Raw genomic sequence first — 20,935 nt, forward strand, 5'->3', positions numbered from 1 at the left:
CCAGTCAGTGATCTGAACTACAGTGGTAGAGCTTTGGTCAATTTATATAAATTGCAACCTTTAGTGCATATAATACTAAATAAACATACCTAACATGTGGTAAGATAGTATGACAGTCATTTGGAAATATAAGAAGTTGTATTGTTAATCATGAAGCTAACTTTCCATAATGTGCCATGATGATCACAAGATAATGCCGTCATGTTTACTGTTTCTTTCAAGCAGAACAAATCAGATGGTATCTTTAAAGTTTACCTGGCAGATTAATGCAGGTGAAAACATACTTTACTTCCAGAGTGTTGAAATTGGTAAATGGCAAGTCATTATGGGGAAAGACCTAATCAAAGTACACTTTAGTCATGCATGTCCATACCAAATTAGGGCAGGTTTGGAAAAACACAAAACAGCTGCCCAAAGACGACACATGGTACCATGAAGTGAAGGTATGAGCTGACTGTACAAAGATCCTTCCATAACTTGATGGATATTAGCAATGAATCTGTCTGATTTTTTCCTTGAGATTGGTCAATCATGGTTCTAAAAAGTGCTAAAGTTTTCATAAACATACTGCTTGAGACCTCATGTATTAATAGTGTGCCTACAGAAAGACAGTCAGTTTCTCACCCCATCACTAAAACAGGCTTTTGCAACCTTTTGCCCTGAAGGAAATCTTAAAAAATAGTTTAAGATCTCGGGGAACCCCTAAAGTGATTTTCTGATCTACAGTTCGCCAAACGTTACTGAATTGTGTTTGTTGCAAAACCCACTCTGCATATGTGTTCAGTGCAAAATATGTAATGATCTTACATTGCAGTATACTATATTTCGGCCTTTGAATAAGCAACTGAGTTCTTAAAAATCCCTAATATCCATCCTCTTGTAACCAGAAGCAGGAAGAGCAATACAGAAAATTGTACCTTGAATTTCCTTTTAAATGGAAAAAAAATGTCAAAATTTTTACTAGAAACATTCATTTCACATATTTATCCCAAGACACAAGTGTCATTTTTTTTTTAAAGCTGTTCTAAAGGAATTGTTTTAAATTAAAGTAATAAACATTTTATACTCAGCTGGTGTTGCACAGAGCAGCCCTGAACCTCCTCTTCTGGGGTCCCCCTGTGAATGAGAAACTACAAGTCCCGACAGTCTTAGCAGCTATCGGCTTGTAGTTCTCAATGAACTACCATGGTGCTGTGGAGTGCCGTGGTAGTTCATTGATTCTTCTTGTCAGTATACCTGCTTGCCCATACATCCTGCAGGGCAAGCAGATATACTGACAGATCTGCAGGAGACCTGCATGGCATCAGTGATCTACTGATCGCTGGTGCAATGCTTTCCAGGGTCCTGCAACCAAAAATAATAAATGCATATTTTTTTTACCTGCAAAAAATATGTGCATTTATTATTTTTGGTCAAAAGGTGAACTTATCCTTTAAAAACATTTTTTACCCTAATGCGAGCAATGCATTAAGGTAAAAAAACCTTTTTAAGTTTAGTATCACTTTAATTCATGGAAATGCATTAAGGTAACAAATGTTTTATCTTTAGAACCACTTTAAATGTTAGTGACAAAAAATACTCTTTTGCAATCCAAAAATGTTTGCAATTCTCCCATATAAATGTGTCAATGCTGTCCACACTATATGTGCTGCCACATATGCTAACAGGGAAATAAGAATGAAAAACAGTGCCATGCAGTATCAAATCTTACAAATTTTCCATTTTATACAATTCTCTTCATATAAAACAATAAACTTCTAATATTTTACCATATATCATGCAAATCCAAAATATATATCAGTGTATTTTCTTTATCATTGTGCTCTGTCCCTAATCTACAGAATCCAATCTGCAACAAATATCGCCAATGTAGCACCAACTTCACCATATACTGTACCGTGCCCTCCACCTTCACTCCAATGCTTATTATTTGACCTAAAAGATTTAGGTCTAATGCTTCTTCCCCTTTAAATGGGGTCTTTGGTATCACGAATGGTCTTCCCTCAAAGGATCACCCTTTTCTCAGTTAGCATCCATCCAGGTAATTCCATAGGTAGGTACATAGGTAAGATCCAACAAATAGATAATCATAGTGCTTCCTACCTTAATTACTATCTTTTATTAAAACCATTCTCTGAAATAAAGACTCACATTGTTTTGTGCACTAAACTGGTGGACACAGAAATCACATGCACTGCCCCCGTAGCCTCCCTAGCGGTATGATTATGTCCATATTTCTGTGCTCAAAGAGGTACATTTTTTTGCATGGAAATATGTTGTTTTTTTATTGTAGGCCTGTAATTTTTAGGAATAACTCACTGAAATCTGTCCGAACAAGAGTCTAGTAAACATTCTGGGTATGTTAAAATTTGAAACACAAAATCATCAATTATAATTTAATAAATAATCATAAAAAATAATAATAATAATAATAATAATAATACATTTAATTCAATAAGATAATCAAACCAAAAACACTGAAATTTGAAATAGAGCGCCAAGTTCGCACATCACTGAGCAAAGTCGCAAAATCGTTTTCAGTGCCTGATGATGAATTTCCCCACGAATCATTATCACTCAATTCTGCACGTGGTTCTGATTTACTATTGCTGTTCTCTAGCTGGTCTAAAACCACTTTTGACCTTAAGGGACGCTTTTTGGACACCATGGACTTTTCTCAGTTTCCAGGCAGAAAGAACAGTAAAATTGCACGCAGGGCACAGGACAAAGAACTAGGGACAAAATGTATGTGAAATGGTTTGATACAGTAATGTTTTACTATGTGATTTTAGTGAATTTAGTGAATGTCACTTCTACAATTCTCAAATTTCCCGCCAGTTCCGTCCCCGTACGTCCTGACATCGCAGGGAACGGAACCCGGAAGACAGATGCCGGCATCGACCGGAGGACATTGCAGGAGCGCAGGACAAGTTAAGTGAAGAAGAGATCCCAGAGCAGCGCTGCAAGGTATTCCCGATTGTAGCTCGGGGTTACCACTTGTGGTGCTGTCAAGAATGGACTTGCCAATGGTGGTGGGACTCACCTGCCTTGTGGGCTGCAGTACCAAGGCTGGCCAGCGGGTGCTATCAGCAGCCAGAATTTCACTCCTGCAATCAAGCCATCACCTGAGGCTGATTGCAGTAGGTGTATTTAAGCAGGATCAGGCCTGTGATCAGTGCCTTGGTGTATTGCTCCCTTGTGCCCTGTATCCTGATCCTGTATCCTGCCTGCTTGACTCTCTGCTTTGATCCTGACTCCGCATGAACTCTACCTGTACCGACCTTGGCTACTCCTGACCACTCTCCTGCCTGCTCCTTGTACCTTGTCTGCCCATTAGCTACCGACCCGGCCTGCTCAACTACGTTTGGTGTTGTAAATATTGTTATCTGTTGGAGGTTTGGTTTTGTTTGCACTGTGTTTATGTTTAGCCTTGCACTGCGTTTATGTATTGTTTAGCCTTTAATAAATTGTATTGTTTAAACTATACCTGAAGTCTGCGTTTCCCTCTGTCGGTCCACACATCTTTGGTCATACCTGGATCCCTGACAGGTGCTGAAACTTTACCCCGAGTTCCACTCGGGAATACCTCCAGGGAGATTAAGACTTTACAGACTTTACAGCAATGGTCTTCAAACTGCGGCCCTTTGCTTGCCTTTATCTGGCCCTTGGCCCAGTTCCTCCCACTGACACCAACAATTGGGCACACTGACACCAACGATGGGGTACCATTCCTCCCATTGACACCAACAATAGGGCACTATTCCTCCCACTGATACCCACATCCAGCTCCCTAAAGGCTGATGGACAGTAAACTAGCCCTTTGCTTAGAAAGTTTGGAGACCCCTGCTTTGCAGACTTTACACAATAAAGTTGCACTCACTTCCAGGTAATGCAGTGGGACATCATCGTCTCCTCGCTATGCGTTGTGTCACCATACCACGTGACTTCATCAAGGGGATGGATCACTGTGACACTGAGCCACATTTATCTCTGCACGTTGGTTTACATTGTCATGGTAACCCACCGTAATTGTAAGCAATATGGAAAGCTTCTGGCTACAGTACGATGGTAACCGCAATAACATCAATGAGAACTGCAGAATTAGCTGGATGGATGCAGATTGAGAAAAGGGTGATCCTTAAACGGAAGACCATTTGTGATACCAAAGACCCCAGTTAAAGGGGAAGGAGCATTAGACCTAAATCTTTTAGGGAAATAATAAGGTTAGAGCATTGGAGTGAAGGTGGAAGGATTGCATGGTATATGGTGAAGTTTATACTGGATTGGCGATATTTGTTGCGGATTGGACACACTCTGTGGATTATCAAAAAGAGTGACAGAGCACAATGATAAAGAAATGACAATGATAAAAATTTTTGGTTGGCATCACATATGGTGAAATATTAGAAGTCTATTATTTTATATTTTAATGTATGTTTTGTAACATTTGATATTGCGCTGCATCATTTTTAATTTTTTATTTCACTTTAAATGTTATTCTTCCTGTACCTGGTGTTTATCTTGTTCCATGCTATGACATTAAAATTCCTTTTTTTATTGGAGCCAAACAGTAAGCATGAAAAATGTTTTATTTATAATTACAAAAATTAGGGACTGCCAAGGTTTGGCAAGTCTGCCTTACTACAATAATGCTGTCCTACTAACGGTTAGCTGACAGCAAACTAGCAAAACTGACAGAATCAGCTTTGTGTTTCAATCCAAAACCGAATTTACTTCTGTGAATAGTTCTGAAAAACTGCAATGCAATCACATAAACTAAAGTTACAATATGCTTGTAAACATGTCTTTTCCAAATGCGTACAATGAACACATTTCTTGCAAACTGCTGCCTACAAATCACATTAAATACATTGAAATGCAATCTAGCTATATCATAACTTTAACAAATGATAAATAGACTTAGTGCTGGTTGGTTTACTATTATTATTATTATTACACAGTATTTATATAGCGCCAACAGTTTGCTCAGCGCTGTACATTACATCGGGAGACAATCCATGAGACAGTACAGTAACACTACAATAAACTACACGAGGGGTTCGAGGGCCCTGCTCCTTAGAGCTTACAATCTAGGACAAATAGGCAAATAGGCTGCTCACTTTTCAAGGGAAGTTGCATTTTGCAAGGGAATTATCCCCGCAGCTTAGTGAATGAGGTGAAGCTCTTATGACTTCCATCAACCAATAAAGTGCAAGCAAAAATGCTGTTTTTGTTGCATGTAATTGGGTATTCTTTGCAAAGTGAAGCTTCACCACATTCACCAAGCTCTGGAGAAAATTTCAATGCAACGTGAACAGTGTATTTACCTTTAGTAAATCAACCCCTCTGAGTTTACCTAGTTGTATAATGTGTGCATGGGTACCTTAAGATGCGTTCATTACTCTGCTCTTTAACTAGTAGCAATTTATAACCATTTCTTAACAGATTTGGCATCATAGCCAGAGAGTAAATAACAATGTTTAGCATGTTGGTGAAACTCGACTTGATCTAGATGTCCTAGCAGTCTTCTCCTTGATGTGAGCTGTAGGGTCTACTAAAAAGCCTCTAAAATAAAAAGAGCTGTATGGACAAATCCCAGAGAAACAGTGGCATCAACTTGTATGCACAGTAAAGATAATAGTCACTTAAAATAATTATACAGTTTGTGGGCTCTGAAACCAAATAAAGGTTAAAATGTAGCTCCAGTAGCTTGAACACTTTTAAAGCCAACTCCAAACAATTTTCTAAACCATCTTCCGGCAAAGGTAGAAAACAAAAAAAATCAGCTCTGGCTGCAACACTCACCTTCCTATTCTGTCTTCAGTCTTTCAGGCTGAATAATGTGCAGCATCATAGGACCCAGAAGACTGAGGACATACTGTAAGTGCAGGGTGTTGTGGGCCTGCTCCCTGAAGAGACTTCACCACAGTGCCCTAAGCTCAAAGTGTGGTGACGCAGAAAGCAGCACTGATGTCATCATGTTAGCAAAGCTCTCTGCATCATTGAGGACTGGCCACCTCCAGAGAAGGTCAAACATGTCCATTGATAAGACAAAGCTAGAGCTCTCCAATCAGTAGGGGCATGAACTACACTGATTGCAAAGCTATAGATCTGACTCAGCAGTGGCTGTGTTTTATTACATTAAGGAAACAAGAGAGATCATCAACTGCTAAAACTTTTAATGCAAATGTAAGTTTATATGATATTCAATTTAAATAATTTGTGATATATAATTTTTATCTGTATATGGATGAGTGGTTAAAGCTTAACAGCAGACTACCTACTGTATGTACCACTAACAAACACAAAACAATTGACTTTAATTAATCATTTTTTTTACCTATTAGTTCTTTGTACTTTAAATAACTAGGGGCAGGGGTGTGTTCTTTGTTTACATACTTAATATACACATACATACTTTGCTTGCATAAAAGGTGTACCTTTTTCTCGTTTCAGCAAGTTGAGAGATATGTGTCATAGACAGCCAGATGTCTCACTGAAAGTGACAGGTGATAAGAGCTCTGTCTCTCACTTGCTATACCAACAGTGTTGTGCCAGAATATTTTACCTGGGACGGAGATACAAAAATGTTGTATCTGTGCTGTGAAAGACTCTCCATAGATAATGAAAAGAAAGGCTTTTTATAATTCAGCTCTTAAGTCATATGTGACTCATAGTGGCCTATATGTAAAGGTTTTTACATGATTAACACAATTTTCCCAGATTTACCACATTTTCCAATTGAATCCAATTAGCAACATATGTGACTCTTGAGTGAAAGTTGTGTGAATCTTCTGTTAAGGCATCAATAACTTCCCATAGTTTACATTGTAACTCATAACACAAGGCTTGACAATTTTGCTCTGAATCTAGGAGCCTGCTAAAAAAGTTAAGTGACAGGTCGGGGGCAATGGAACAAAAGGGGGGAGCATAACTGGAGGGGGGCAGTGGGACAAGAGGGGGCAGCAGAACAAGAGGGTAGCAGCGGGAGAGGAGGGACAAGTGTTACAGGAGGGGGGTAGCAGGACAGGTGGGGGCAACAGGACAGGAGGGGAAAGTGTCATGGGAGGGGGGCAGCAGGAAAGGTGGGGGGGGCAGCATCACAGGAGGGGGGCAGCAGGACAGGTGGGGGGCAGTGTCACACACCTTGGCAAGCACCAGTCCTCCCAGCTCCCACCTGTCTAGCAGCAGCTCCTCCAGATGGTCTCAGTGGAGAGGATCTGGCGCCAGGAGGGGTAGCTGAGCCTGTGCCCCATCTCCACCAGGATCTCTGGCTGCAGCTGAAAGAAAGAGGAGGGGGCCTCCTCCACCCTGACCTTCTTCTCTTCTTCCTCCACAGGGTCCTCCGCTTGTACCCCAATGGCCTCCCTCCCACATAGCCTGGCCCATTCTGCTGTTCCTGACCAGAGCTTGCCTGATAGTGGGCACACACCTGGGATCTGCCCACCACTGCACCCTCCTCTGCATCCTGGCAGCTGGTTTACTCTGACAGCAGCTGCCCCGCATTAAAGATGGCCCTGGCTGGTGCCCATGGTCCGGGCTCCTCAGCATTCCTGTACCCTGTACCCGTATATGGGCTGTACACCCTGATGGTGGGCCTGCAGGCGGTGGGTGGGCTTGCAGGGACCCAGGCAATGGGACACTGTTTCTGGTCACCATGGCAACCTGGCCCCTGGGATTTGTTGAGCCCTGTCTTAACAGGTTATATATAGATCATACTTTTTGAAACTCAGTTTGTTTCTCAAATTGGAACAATGGTCATGAGATGAGAGTGGTCTGAATTCCAATAACCCAGAAAACACTAACATAGCATAGCAGAAACCCTTGACATAGCAATATGTTTCTTTACATTGACAACCTCCATTAAGTGTAAAACCAAGTTAAAGTTTTTATTTAAGACAAAACATGTAAGAGTTATACCTGTTAGGCAGAATGCATTCATTATGTGTCACACTGACTGCTGTCCCTGGGATTAAAAGCAAAGAAAAATCCAAAAATTTGAGTTGTCACCTGAACAAGAATAGAGGTGACATCTTTCATTTGGGAAACTTGTTTTTGTGACAACTGAGGATTTCCCTTTTTAAAGTTAGACCTTTGCTTTTACTTCCTGTTGTGTCTGTGGGACAAGGTGAAGAGGTAATGTTCTCCAATGGGACACAGATAACACAGATGAAAAAACTGACAGGGCTTTTACATATTCACCTAATCCATCTAAAATAACAAAAAAAGTTTTGATTTTACATAAACCTTAGGTAGTTGAGGGGAGTGTGGTCTGGACAAAGACGTGAGAGGATGTTTCTGCAGCAACTCCCTGATCCAATAATAATTTCAGTATCATGTGCACATACAAACCTGGACCCACCATTCTGTGAAGTGGTTACACTATTACTTTTCTCAGGAGTGAACCTGCTGTGTCCACTGGTCATTCTCACCATGACTAAGAAAATCAAGGATGATGCAGCAGTGGCAGAGTGCTCAAAATGGCGCTGGAGCACTACCAAAGAGGGGGGCAAAAGAGAAACTCAGGGACACTGCAGCGTGCCTTGGGCTGCTTGCATTCCCACTAGAGAACACCCATGTAAACCTCCCTTAACAGATCCTAAACAACACTTTGGGCAGAATTGTTCTCAGGCAGCTACCCCTAAGGTTCCTACTGAGGAAACAGTCATGGGGGTGCAGAAAGCAGATTGCTGTAAGTAATACTGGCAAATGTATACTGGTCCCTATGCACCACCTGGCCAATTGATGAATCTAAAATATAACCTTTATTCAATTATATAAATATGTATGCTAAACTGTAATTAATGCCTATTGGAGTGGAATGCACTGCGCACAACAATATGACTGGATACAATTACAGTTATTTACTTTACATCCAAATGGTTAATAATACCAGACTAGATGAGATACCACACTGGCTTAGATGAAGTTTTTGGCATAAAGAAGAGACTGTAGTTTGATCATAAGCCTATCAGATGGAATGTATAATCTCTATTAAGGAGATAATGTTACCCCATGGACAAGACTAATTAGATAGTATAATCTGTCTTACTACAGATATGTAATACAGGTACACTCATCCACGGGCCTTAATGTCAGCCTCTCATGGACAAGCCCCATATATCACCATATCCAGTCAAAAATACCTCACTGTCTTGAGGAATGCAAATTATGCACTATAAATCGCAGTACAGACCACTCCAAAAAAGGAGGGAAGGAGTAAATTCCATGTGCATTCAAAAAGTGCTCCCAAAGAAAGACCCAAAGAAAAGAAAGAAACTATACATGTTTCGCTCCAAAAAACAGAGCTTCGTCAGAAGTATAAAGAATTAAAATAGGTCATATAGTGGCAGGAAGCTGTGCTCAGTTTCACATGGTGGCAAAATGGCACCTATCGTTTGTTTCACCTCTAAATATAGAGATGCTGGTCATCAAAATGGCCACCACGTGCGTGACATCATGATGTCACCAGCAAACGCGCCATCACGTACGTGCATCGTCACTGCGCATCTCCATTTCCACACATGCTCAGTACAGACACCATCTTGAGGACAAAAGATAATGCCACAGCAGCACATCAATCTACAGAACAATACACACTGCTGGTGCGCTCAAGTAATGTCCCAATACTAATGCCCCACTAATTAAGAACCAAAATTACAGTTCATACCATTATATAGTATTTATGGAGCAAAATCAAGCCAAAAGCACAGAGTCCCTAATCGCACACAAAAGGTAGGCAGGTAAAGCCTTCATTTAAACCAAAAGGTGCCCTTGAGCCTAAACAGAAAATCCATTTTGCTTCAAGTTTCAAAAGACATTTATCTAGGTCTCCTTTTCTAGGACTCAGATTATATTTGTCAATAATCTAAAAATTTAGGAAGTCTGCCTTACCATCATGTTTTTGTATCATATGTCTTGCCACTGGTCTATTCTTATTTCAAACAATATCGTTCACATGTTCAAGAACTCGTCTCCTAAAAGTGCAAATAGTTTTTCCTACATATGTTAGGGGGCATGGACATTTTAAAGCACAAATCGCCCTCTCTGTACTACAATTATAAAAATCTCTTATTTTAATAGTCTCCCATTTTTAGGGTTGAAGAAGGCAATATTAATACAACAATCTATCGAAAAACCGACCTCCACGAATAGCCTGATACAATGGGGAAGTTCACATCCAGCAGCCTTGAAAAGAAGATTCCCCACAGTTCAATTGGCCATAACACACCAGCTGTAGACACAGAGACTGTCTGTGTGCCTACATGTGACCACACGCAACACCTCTCTTACTTGATTAACTCATGGTCCTAATAGCATCAAAGAAGATGTACTGCTTATTAGGCAAAGCATAAAACATTTCAGGGAGAGGGTTACAGTGGCTAACACCAGTCAGTACCATTAAGGACATAATTTATCGGCTACAACAGTCTTCCAAAGAAACTACCCAGAAAATATCCCTCCATACAGTACAGAACAGAAAATTTGGAAAGTAGGTTCTGCAGAATTAATGTACGCAAGGTGGGATTGCTGGAGCGGTAAGGTAGGTAAGGTCCCCTGTGGACGTTGAGAGTTGGTTGAAGGATACATTTGGTGTGAATAGATTTACCCCACTATTTTCTGTAGAAAGGGTGTGTAGTGTCCCCTCCAGACCACTGCCTCCTGGAGCTCCCCCCAGACCTTTCCTCTTAACAATACTTCACTACAAAGGTCAAGACATTAGCCTCCAGGACGCTAGGCAGCATTCAGTTTTGGAATTGGAGGGATCCAAGTTATCAGATTTCTCTGCCGAGGTCCAACAGCAGTGTGCAAAGTATTTTGATGCTAAGAAGATCCTCTGTCAACACAATATTTCATACACCACCCTTTACACTGCTAAGCTGCGAACTGTCATGCAAGGAGAAATCCATTTTTTTATTCTCCTGCAACAGCTACTTAATGGTTGGATACACCTGAGCAACATCTTCGCTCTACTGCACTACCTTGAATTACCTATTGTATATATTTCACTCACAAGTGCTTGAGTTATTATGTTTTCTTTGAAGACAAAAAAGATCTTTATTCCAAGTAGGGCTAACATTCGACTTATATGTCACAAAATATAACACTTACTGTGAGCACTGCTGGTGTCAGCTAAGTGGTTCCCCTTCAGTAGTAGCTCCTGTGGGGAGCCAGTTTCAATGGTTCTTTGTGAGACTGTTTGGTTTGTTCTGCTGCACTTTTTGTTGGTTTCTCTATTTGTTTCTTTATAGTATCCATTCCAATCATCATACACTTCATGACTATTGCACTATTCCAGTTTTTGCTCTCTGGACTCTGGGACTGAGTAACTTAACTCTTTGTTTTCTCCAACCTGCCCCACTTCTGCTTATAGGTGCATTTACCGATCCCTTACCTACTGTTGTAATCTTAGTTGTCATATATAGTTATGAATTATGATGAGTAATACCACTTTTATATCACGAAATGTCAGAGGATTAGTTGATGTCAGGCTATGTTCACCACTCCCAAACAATTTTTACCATCTGTGGTTTGCCTGCAGAAAACACATCTCCATGTTGACACATCATTTGAAATGCTGTCAATATCGTGTGAAATTCCACTCTACATATAACTCATATTCCCGTGGTGCGTATACTCTCTTTGCACATAAGAGTGGAATTTACATGCAGGCAGGCCAAGGTGGACAAATGGGAATATTTGAGTTTTTTTCTGTGTTATAAATAAAGTGGGATTTGTTCTTGCTAAAATACAGTTCAGTACCTTGAAAAAGTATTCATACCCATTGAAATTTTCCACATTTTGTCATGTTACAACCAAAAATTTTAATGTATTTTATTGGTATTTTATGTGATAGACCAACACAAAGTGGCACATAATGTTTAGTGGAATGATAAATGGATTTCAAAATTTGTTACTAATAAATATCTGAAAAAAGTGTGGCATGTATTGGTATTCAGCCCCCCGGAGTCAATACTTTGTAGAACCACCTTTCGCTGCAATTACAGCTGCAAGTCTTTTTGGGGATGTCTCTACCAGCTTTGCACATCTAGAGAGGGAAATTTTTGCCCATTCTTCTTTACAAAATAGCTCAAGCTGTCAGATTGGATGGAGAGCGTCCATGAACAGCAAATTTCAAGTCTTGCCACAGATTCTCAATTGGATTTAGGTCTGGCATTTGACTGGGCCATTCTAACACATGAATATGCTTTTATCTAAACCATTCCATTGTAGCTCTGGCTGTATGTTTAAGGTTGTTGTCCTGATGGAAGGTGAACCTCCACCCCAGTTGCAACTCTTTTGCAGACTCTAACAGGTTTTCTTCTAAGATTGCCCTGTATTTGGCTCTGTCCATCTTCCCATCAATTCTGGCCAGCTTCCCTACCCCTGCTGAGGAAAAGCATTCCTACAACATGATGCTGCCACCACCATGTTTCACAGTGGGAATGGTGTGTTCAGGGTTAGTTTTCTGCCACACATAGAATTTTGATTTTAGACCAAAAAGTTAAATTTGGTCTCATCTGACCAGAGGCCCTTCTTCCACATGTTTGCTGTGTCCCCCACATGGCTTCTCGCAAACTGCAAACAGGACTTCTTATGGATTTCTTTCAACAATGGCTTTCTTCTTGCCATTCTTCCATAAAGGCCAGATTTGTGGAATGCACAACTAATAGTTGTCCTTTGTGAGATTCTCCTACCTGAGCTGTGGATCTCTGCAAGTCCTCCAGAGTTATCATGGGCCTTTTGGCTGCTTCTCTGATTAATACTCTCCTTGACCGACCAGTCAGTTTAGGTGGACGGCCATGTCTTGGTAGGTTTGCAGCTGTGCCCTACTCTTTCCATTTTCGGATGATGGATTGAACAGTGCTCCATGAGATATTCAAAGCTTGAGATATTTTTCCATAACCTAACCATGCTTTAAACTTCTCCACAACTTTATCCCTGACCTGTCTGGTGTGTTCCTTGACCTTCATGATGCTGTTTGTTCACTAATGTTCTTTAACAAACCTCTGAAGGATTCACAGAACAGCTGTATTTATACTGAGATTACATTATACACAGATGGACTCTATTTACTAATTAGGTGACTTCTGAAGGCAATTGGTTCCACTAGAATTTAGTTAGGGGTCTCAGAGAAAAGGGAGATGAATACAAATGCACAGCACACTTTTTAGATATTTATTTGTGAAAAAAATGTAAAAAACATTTAATATTTTCCTTCCATTTCACAATTATGTTCCACTTTGTGTTGGTCTATAACAAAAACCCCAATAAAATACAATTACGTTTTTGGTTGTAACGTGACAAAATGTGGAAAATTTCAAGGGGTATGAATACTTTTTCAAGGCACTGTATATACAGTATACACCACCCCCCTATTCTCCCTTAGTCCTCCATGACTTATTGCAATTTATATCTGATCAGTCTGAGGTACCTGTCTTAGTCATTGAAGACTTTAACAATTATATGGACTCCTATATGGATACACATGGAATTTTAGGGCTTCCCAATACTAATATCAACTTGCTTTTTGCTCTATATGTAAAGGTATATATGGGGTATATATTAAAGAGGATATCCTCTCTTTATAAAACTTAATTGGAATAGATACTGCGTTATGTGAACCACTAGATTTCATAAAACATACATATGTACTATGAAGACCCTCATACCTCTGAAAGGCGATCAAAATAAATAAACAACTGATTAAATAATACTGTGCAAAATACACTAATCACAAGTGTCAATTCTGGTGTTCAATGGAAAATGCCAATTGAGCTCTATGGTGCCAGGCAGCGGGCGCTAGAGGATGTCGAGCTCTCAGGCCACCCTCATGAAGTCTGTTTCTGATTGTTTGATCAGAGACATTTACACCAGTGGCTTGCTGGAGGTCATTTTGTAGGGCTCTGGCAGTGCTCATCCTTCCTTCTTGCACAAAGGACCCCCTGGGCAAGGGGACCCAGAAACTGCGACTTTAACAAAGCAGCCCCAGGTGAGGAGCTAGTTGGGTTTGTGAGGAGGAGTTTTCTCATCTAGTCGTACCCTCCTGCCTGTATGCCTGTTCTAAGGGCAGCTGGATTCCTGGACGTAATTGCTACATGAATCAACTGCCATTACTCAAGATGGCCATGGTCAGAAATTCTAGGGGGTGTTTTCTAATATATTTCTCAACAAAATAAAGCATGGAGACATGGATGGATGGGGGAGTTTGCTTTGAATGTTAAAACACGAATTTAATAGTGCTTTTGGTTTGTGGTGCTCAGATACAGTGTAGTTCTCCGGGCGGAGAAAGGAAGACAAAATCAGGCAAGGCAAACAAGACAAAACAAAGGTTATTTGCTTGAGTTAAAGGCACACTACAGCAGCTGGAGGCAGCTTAAAATGAACAAAATGAAATGCACGCACAAAAGAGACAGGATGGGCAAATTAAGTGGGGAAGTGGAAAATGTTGTTAAGGTAAGAGAGATGTGGTTAAAGCTATAGTTTGCTGTAATATAATGTTGAGAGACATCTGTTAGGTAACAACATTGTAAGCTTGGTGTACCAAAATGCTGAACAGGAACATGAAGTCATGAAGTAAGACCTGGGAATGCTGACAAGCTCCAAACGCAGAGAATGAATAGTTGTCATATGCCAACAACAGTTTAATTGTCATTAGCGTACATATGTGCCCAATTGCTTGTATTCATTCTCACCAACGACCACTTCTGCCTCATCTCTTGCAGAGCCCTCCTAGTCTAGCTAGGGGGAGCTAGTGTTCAATTGTCAGTAAGGAAAGTTGAGAAGCAGTCTTCGTGTAATAGCCAGAAGGTCAAATTGCAGTAAAGAGCTGAGAGGTTCTGCAGGCCAGCCCCTCTGGTGTTTCCCCCTGATCTAGGGCTTTGGAGGAAGGTCCTAGAGGCAGTGGGTGGATCTGAGGAGTGGCTGGCTGCACTCTTGAGGGATCCTAGCCAATCCCCAACAGAAGGCTTGGCAAGGGGCTGGGACACACTTAAAAGTGTTGCAGGAGAGTTCAGGTGGAAGATAGCGAGGAAGATGTGAAGTGGAAGGCAGGAGGCTGCGAGGTGGCCCAGTGGAATGGGGCCTACCTGCAGGCCTGGGGCTGAAAAGGAGGAAAGCTATGAGAGAGGACCACCTGTATGGCAGGGAAGGAGCGGCTCAGCTGATAGGCCTGGTAGCAGCCACCAATCCACCAGTGGTACAGGAGAAGATCTGAGTACACCTGCACTCCTTGGTAGATAGGGGAAGGAGCACTCTGGTGGGAAACCAGATTAGCCACCTACCAGTGACAGCAACTGGATCCCCTGTTCAGGGATACCTCCAGATTGCTGGGTGAAGAGGAGAAGTGAATCTAGGGTCTGGGGTGGTACATTAAGGAGACACTGGCTAGCTCTGCAAACAGAGACTGTGCTGCAGTAAGGCTTGTAAATAGTTCCAGGAAGTTGACCTCAGTTCATCAGTACCCTTGGGCATCCTTGTGATGAACCTTCCCTTTGTGATAACATTTTGCCCTTTCTGTTCTGGTTTTATCCCCTTGTTAAGTGGTCTTCCTATTCTCCCCTTGGTAAAGCTGTATATGTTTAGCAGCTGGTATGTAGGCAAACATTCTACACGGTTTGTTTAGGGAAATGTGACCTTGCAGTCTTTCACTTCTATAGAGTTCATACTGTATTGTTGGGTTGTAGGGTTTTGATGTGGGTGGGGAAAACCCGGTGCCAGGCTGTCTGGTGGGGGTGAAGCTGTATATTCTGAACTGTGTTCAATAAAGATTGATTTATTTCACCCTACACAAAGTTTCGACTCGTGGTTTGGGATATCAGGGAAGGATTGGTTTTGAGCTCTAATACCTGCCTTGACAGAGCACTGAAAGACTTGCTGGAAAAGGGGACCATTGGGTGAGACGCATCGCTCCACACGAGGAAACCCAGGCGGAACGGTTCCGCCACAACTGGTGGCGGCGGAGGGATCTTTCCTCATTGTGGAGAAAGTCCAAACCACCAACCGGGACCCCATCTTTTTCATGGAGACGTCCCTGCTCGGCCAGATTAATGTACGGGACCTCCGGAAGCCAGCTCTCCAAAGCCTGCTTGTCGCTCGGGGAGGTGTTGCTGGCTCCAAGACCAGAGAGGAACTGTTGGACGAGATTATGGCCCTAGACCAAGTGGATGCGCACCCCACTTCACCTGATGCACACTCCGCTACGCTTGAAGCGAACACTGCTCCACCAGAAGTGAACTCTGCTTCACAGGATGAGTTTGAGGAACAGAGCAGCTCATCGGCCAGGCCCACTTAGCACCATACGGAGACCCCTATACCATTCGGATTTACGACAAGAGGTGGAGTGGCGTTTGGCTCTGTTCGGCAGCGCTACCACCTCCGAACAGAATTCCAAGGCCCTGGATGATGCCACCCAACTGTGGCTTAGTCTCTCCCGGTCATCAACTGATGGCTCGGTCTGGGAGGGCATTACCTCCCACCTTCTCCAGACTGCAACCAGACCAAGGAAAATTCCCTACGCTGCTTTTAAAACTTTTTCAGAGGCGGATGGTGACATTGACAGCTTTCTTCAGGACTTTGAACGGTTGTGCACCATCCATGGTGTGGCAGCCCAAGACCGGGTCCCCATTTTGAGCAGCAAGCTAACCGGTCGGGCTGCAGACGCATTCAGGACTGTACCCGACAGCTACTGCTTGGATTATGATTTTGTTAAGGAACACTTGCTGGCCCACTACACTCTCACCCCAGAGGCGTACCTCTTAAAGTTCCGGGCACTCAAGAAGAAACTCCAGGATACCTTCACTGAATGGGGACATCAGTTACAACACGCTGCCCGCAGCTGGGTCCGCAACTGCTGTTACTGGAGCAGTTTTACAATGGACTTCCAGGGGATGTTAGACATTGGGTCCGGGACAAACACCGCCTAACCTTAGCGGATGCTGGGCAGATGAGTTCCTGGACAACAGGAGGCTAACCGAGCCCGCCATTCCCCCTGCACCTCGTCCACAACCAGTGGTGCCCACTCTGGTCACCTGAGAAAACCTCAGACCACCCACACCTTCTGACCGAAAGCGGTCTGGCCCACGCTGTTATGGCTGAAACCAAACAGGGCACATCCGCATTCATTGCCCCCAGAATCCACCAAGGCTCCAGAGCAGCCAACCCTCTCAGGGCACTTCCAACCAACCCACCACTCCCTATGGCCGAGCCTCTGCCTACTCCCTACAGGACCACCCCAGTGACACGGCCTCTTCATGGAGGAATTTTATAACCAAGGATGAGGAGATTGGGGTCTTTCATGAGGCTAACCCTCTCCAGGCTGCTGCCCCGGACAATCGCCGACATCACCAACAGGTTGTCCATGTTAACGGCTGTCGGGCCCAAGGATTATGGAACACTGGGGCCACACTCACCCTAGTCCAACCCCAACTGGTACCAGACTGGGCCAAGACCGGGCGGTCTGTGGCCGTACGGGTAGCAGGAGGCCATGTCTACCTGATTCCTACTGCAAGGGTTCATCTGGACTGGGGGGCTGGGGCCAGGGACGTTGAAATTGGAGTAATGCAGAATTTGCCGGCTGAGGTTCTCCTTGGAAATGATCTTGGAGTCCTGGTCTCCACTTTTGGCATTGAGACCCCTGCTGAAGCTCACCCGGTCACCACTCGCCACCAAGCTAGAGAGCACGCTGCCGCTCCACTTGCTTAGGTTCCGGTAAGAGCTGAATACCCACTCCCTGCTGAGCTTGTCCCTGCCCTGACCTGGGATTCCCCTGCTGATTTCGCTAAAGAAACAGCCAGTGACCGGACCTTAGACCTCTATAGAGGGAGGGCTGGGAGTGATCCTGGGGGATTGGGAGATATGAGGTATGAATGGGACCAGGGCAAGTTGTACAGGGTCCTCGGGGGAGCAGGGGTGGGCGCTGCCCAAATACCTCACCGGCAGATGGTAGTACCAAGGAAGTATCAGCGTGATCTCCTCCATATTGCGCATGATATTCCCCTTGCTGGGCATTTGGGCAAGCTGAGGGCTCTGAGGAAGAGGCAAGTCCTCGAAACGCATCAGCCTATTGGATGTCTACACTCCCTATTGCGGACTGTTACTCAGCGCAGTGCTGACCCAGCTGTTCTTTATGATGTGCCTTGACTATATTGTCGTTTGTGAATACAACACCTACTTTATTTTTTATTAAACATTTTTTATGGTAATGCACTAGGCCTGTGCGCTCTCTGTTTTTTCTTTCCTCATTCAGTATATTTGGATTCCCCCGGTCTATTTGAGGGCAGCAAGGTGTGCATGTTCCAGGACATTCTTAATGTGGTTGTAGCCTGCATCGAGTCCATCCCCAAGCGCAGGAGCATTTGTGTTTGTTGGTGCCATGGTTGGGATTTGAACTGATGATCCTAGTGTTGCTTGGCAGAAATGCTAACGACTAAGCCACTATGCTGCCCATAATGTTAACTAGTGTATATAGTAGTACCATGATTCAAGAATTAAGACATATATTTAATAAGTAGATATTATAAGAAAATTTGAATTAGACATTATAAATTATATGTTAGAAAACAGAGATATAGCTGTAATTTTTAGATATATTTTTAACCTTAGAAAATAGTATTCATTACTCTGTAACATTCATTAAAAAATGCATTTGTTTGCAGAACATGTAAAAAAAACACCACAAAATAGGAAAGAGAATTAATAATAGAATTAGGATCAAAAGAAGCCAAGCAACAAATCATCATCCTGGCTAAATCCTGCACTCTTGTGCCCTCTAGGAACCACGTTTAGCATTGCCTATTATGTAAATGCGACTATGTCAATACGAAATTTACTAATAGTCGTTCACCTATTTGGTGGTGCTTTTCTGTTCGCCACAGTAAGGTCTTAATTGTCTCAATTAGGTGTAATTAGGTGTCTAACATCTATTGCTTTACCTTATTCTTAGTAAATCAGCCCCTATGTGTCCATGTACACATACAGTGAAGAAAATAAGTATTTGATCCCCTGCTGATTTTGAATGTTTGCCCACTAACGAAGAAATGATCAGTCTAAAAATCGAATGGTAGGTGTATTGTAACACTGAAAGACAGAATAGCAACAAATAATTCAAAAGAAATGCATGTCTAACAAATTATGCACTGATTTGCATGTTCCTGAGGGAAATAAGTATTTGATCCCCTTCACAAAACATGACTTAGTACTTGGTGGCAAATCCCTTGTTGGCAATCACAGAGGTCAGACGTTTCCTGTAATTGGCCACCAGGTTTGCACACATCTCAGGAGGGATTTTGGCCCACGCTTCTTGGCAGATCCTCTCCAAGTCATTAAGGTTTGGTGGCTGATGTTTGGCAACTCGAACTTTCAGCTCCCTCCACAGATTTTCCGTGGAGGGATTGGCTGCGTGTTTTGGGTCATTGTCATGTTGGAACACCCATCCACGACCCATTTTCAATGCCCTGGCTGAGGGAAGAAGGTTCTCACCCAAGATTTGACAGTACATTGCCCTGTCCATCGTCCCTTTGATGCGGTGCAGTTGTCCTTTCCCCTTAGAAGAAAAGCACCCCCAAAGCAGAATGTTTCCACCACCATGTTTGACAGTTGGGATGGTGTTCTTGGAGTCATAGGCAGCATTTCTCCTTCAAACACGATGAGTTGAGTTGATGCCAAAGAGCTCGATTTTGGTCTCATCTGACCACAACACTTTCAACCAGTCCTGCTCTGCATCATTCAGATGTTCAGTGGAAAACTTCAGATGGGCCTGGGCATGTGCTCTCTTGAGCAGAGGGACCTTGCGGGCACTGCAGGATTTCAATCCTTGTCGGCATAGTGTGTTACCAGTTACCGGTGTGTTACCAGTGTGCTGCCTGGAGATCATTGACAAGATCCTGACGTGTAGTTCTGGGATGATTCCTCACTGTTCTCATGACCATTGACCATCCATGTGGTGAGATCTTGCATGGTGCACCAGACCTAGTGAGACTGACAGTTGTTTTGTGTTTCTTCCATTTGTGAATGATTGCACCAACTGTTGTCACCTTCTCACCAAGCTGCTTGGCGATAGCTTTGTTGCCCAGTCCAGCCTTGTGCAGGTTTACAATCTTGTCCCTGACAACCTTGGACAGCTCTTTGGTCTTTGCCATGGTAGAGAGTTTGGAATCTGATTGTTTGATTGCTCCTGTGGACAGGTGTCTTTTATACAGGTAACAAAATGAGATTAGCAGCACTCCCTTTAAGAGACTGCTTCTAATCTCAGCTTGTTACCTGTGAGAAAGACACCTGATAGCCAGAAATCCTGCTGAATGACAGGGGCTCAAATACTTATTTCCCTCATGAACATGCAAATCAGTGCATAATTTGTTAGACATGCATTTCTTTTGAATGTTTTGTTGCTATTCTGTCTCTCAGTGTTACAATATACCTACCATTCGATTTTTAGACTGATCATTTCTTTGTGAGTGGGCAAACATTCAAAATCAGCAGGGGATCAAATACTTTTTTCCTTTACCATAGGTGTTTAGAAGAGTTTAGAAGCTGAGGAGTTTAGAGGCAGAAATTGCCTTCAGGAGAAGTACGTTTGGGCAGAAAAACACCCAATGTGCCTAAACACATGTAAATGTGCCTTAAAGCTAGGCGAGCTTAGCGCATGACCATTTATTCATTTCAATGGCCAGAATAAATTAATATTCTGGCCAATTAAATGAATGAACACCAAAACACTTGACAAACCTGAACGTGTCTAAATATGCCTAAACGTATTTGAAAAACATGACATTAGGCACATTTTTACCGCTGCTTTTCTCCTGTCAAGAGAAAAACATTCAGAAGAGCCTAGTGCACATAATGGCTAAATGACTATTTAGGCCAGGGGTAGGCAACCTATGGCTCTCCAGATGTTGCAGGACTACAAGTTTCATCATGCCTCTGCAAGTCATAGCTG

The sequence above is a fragment of the Staurois parvus genome, unplaced genomic scaffold (genome assembly GCF_062004578.1).
Source record: "Staurois parvus isolate SC_StPar_1 unplaced genomic scaffold, SC_StPar_1.0 ptg000025l, whole genome shotgun sequence".
Lineage (NCBI taxonomy): Eukaryota > Metazoa > Chordata > Amphibia > Anura > Ranidae > Staurois > Staurois parvus.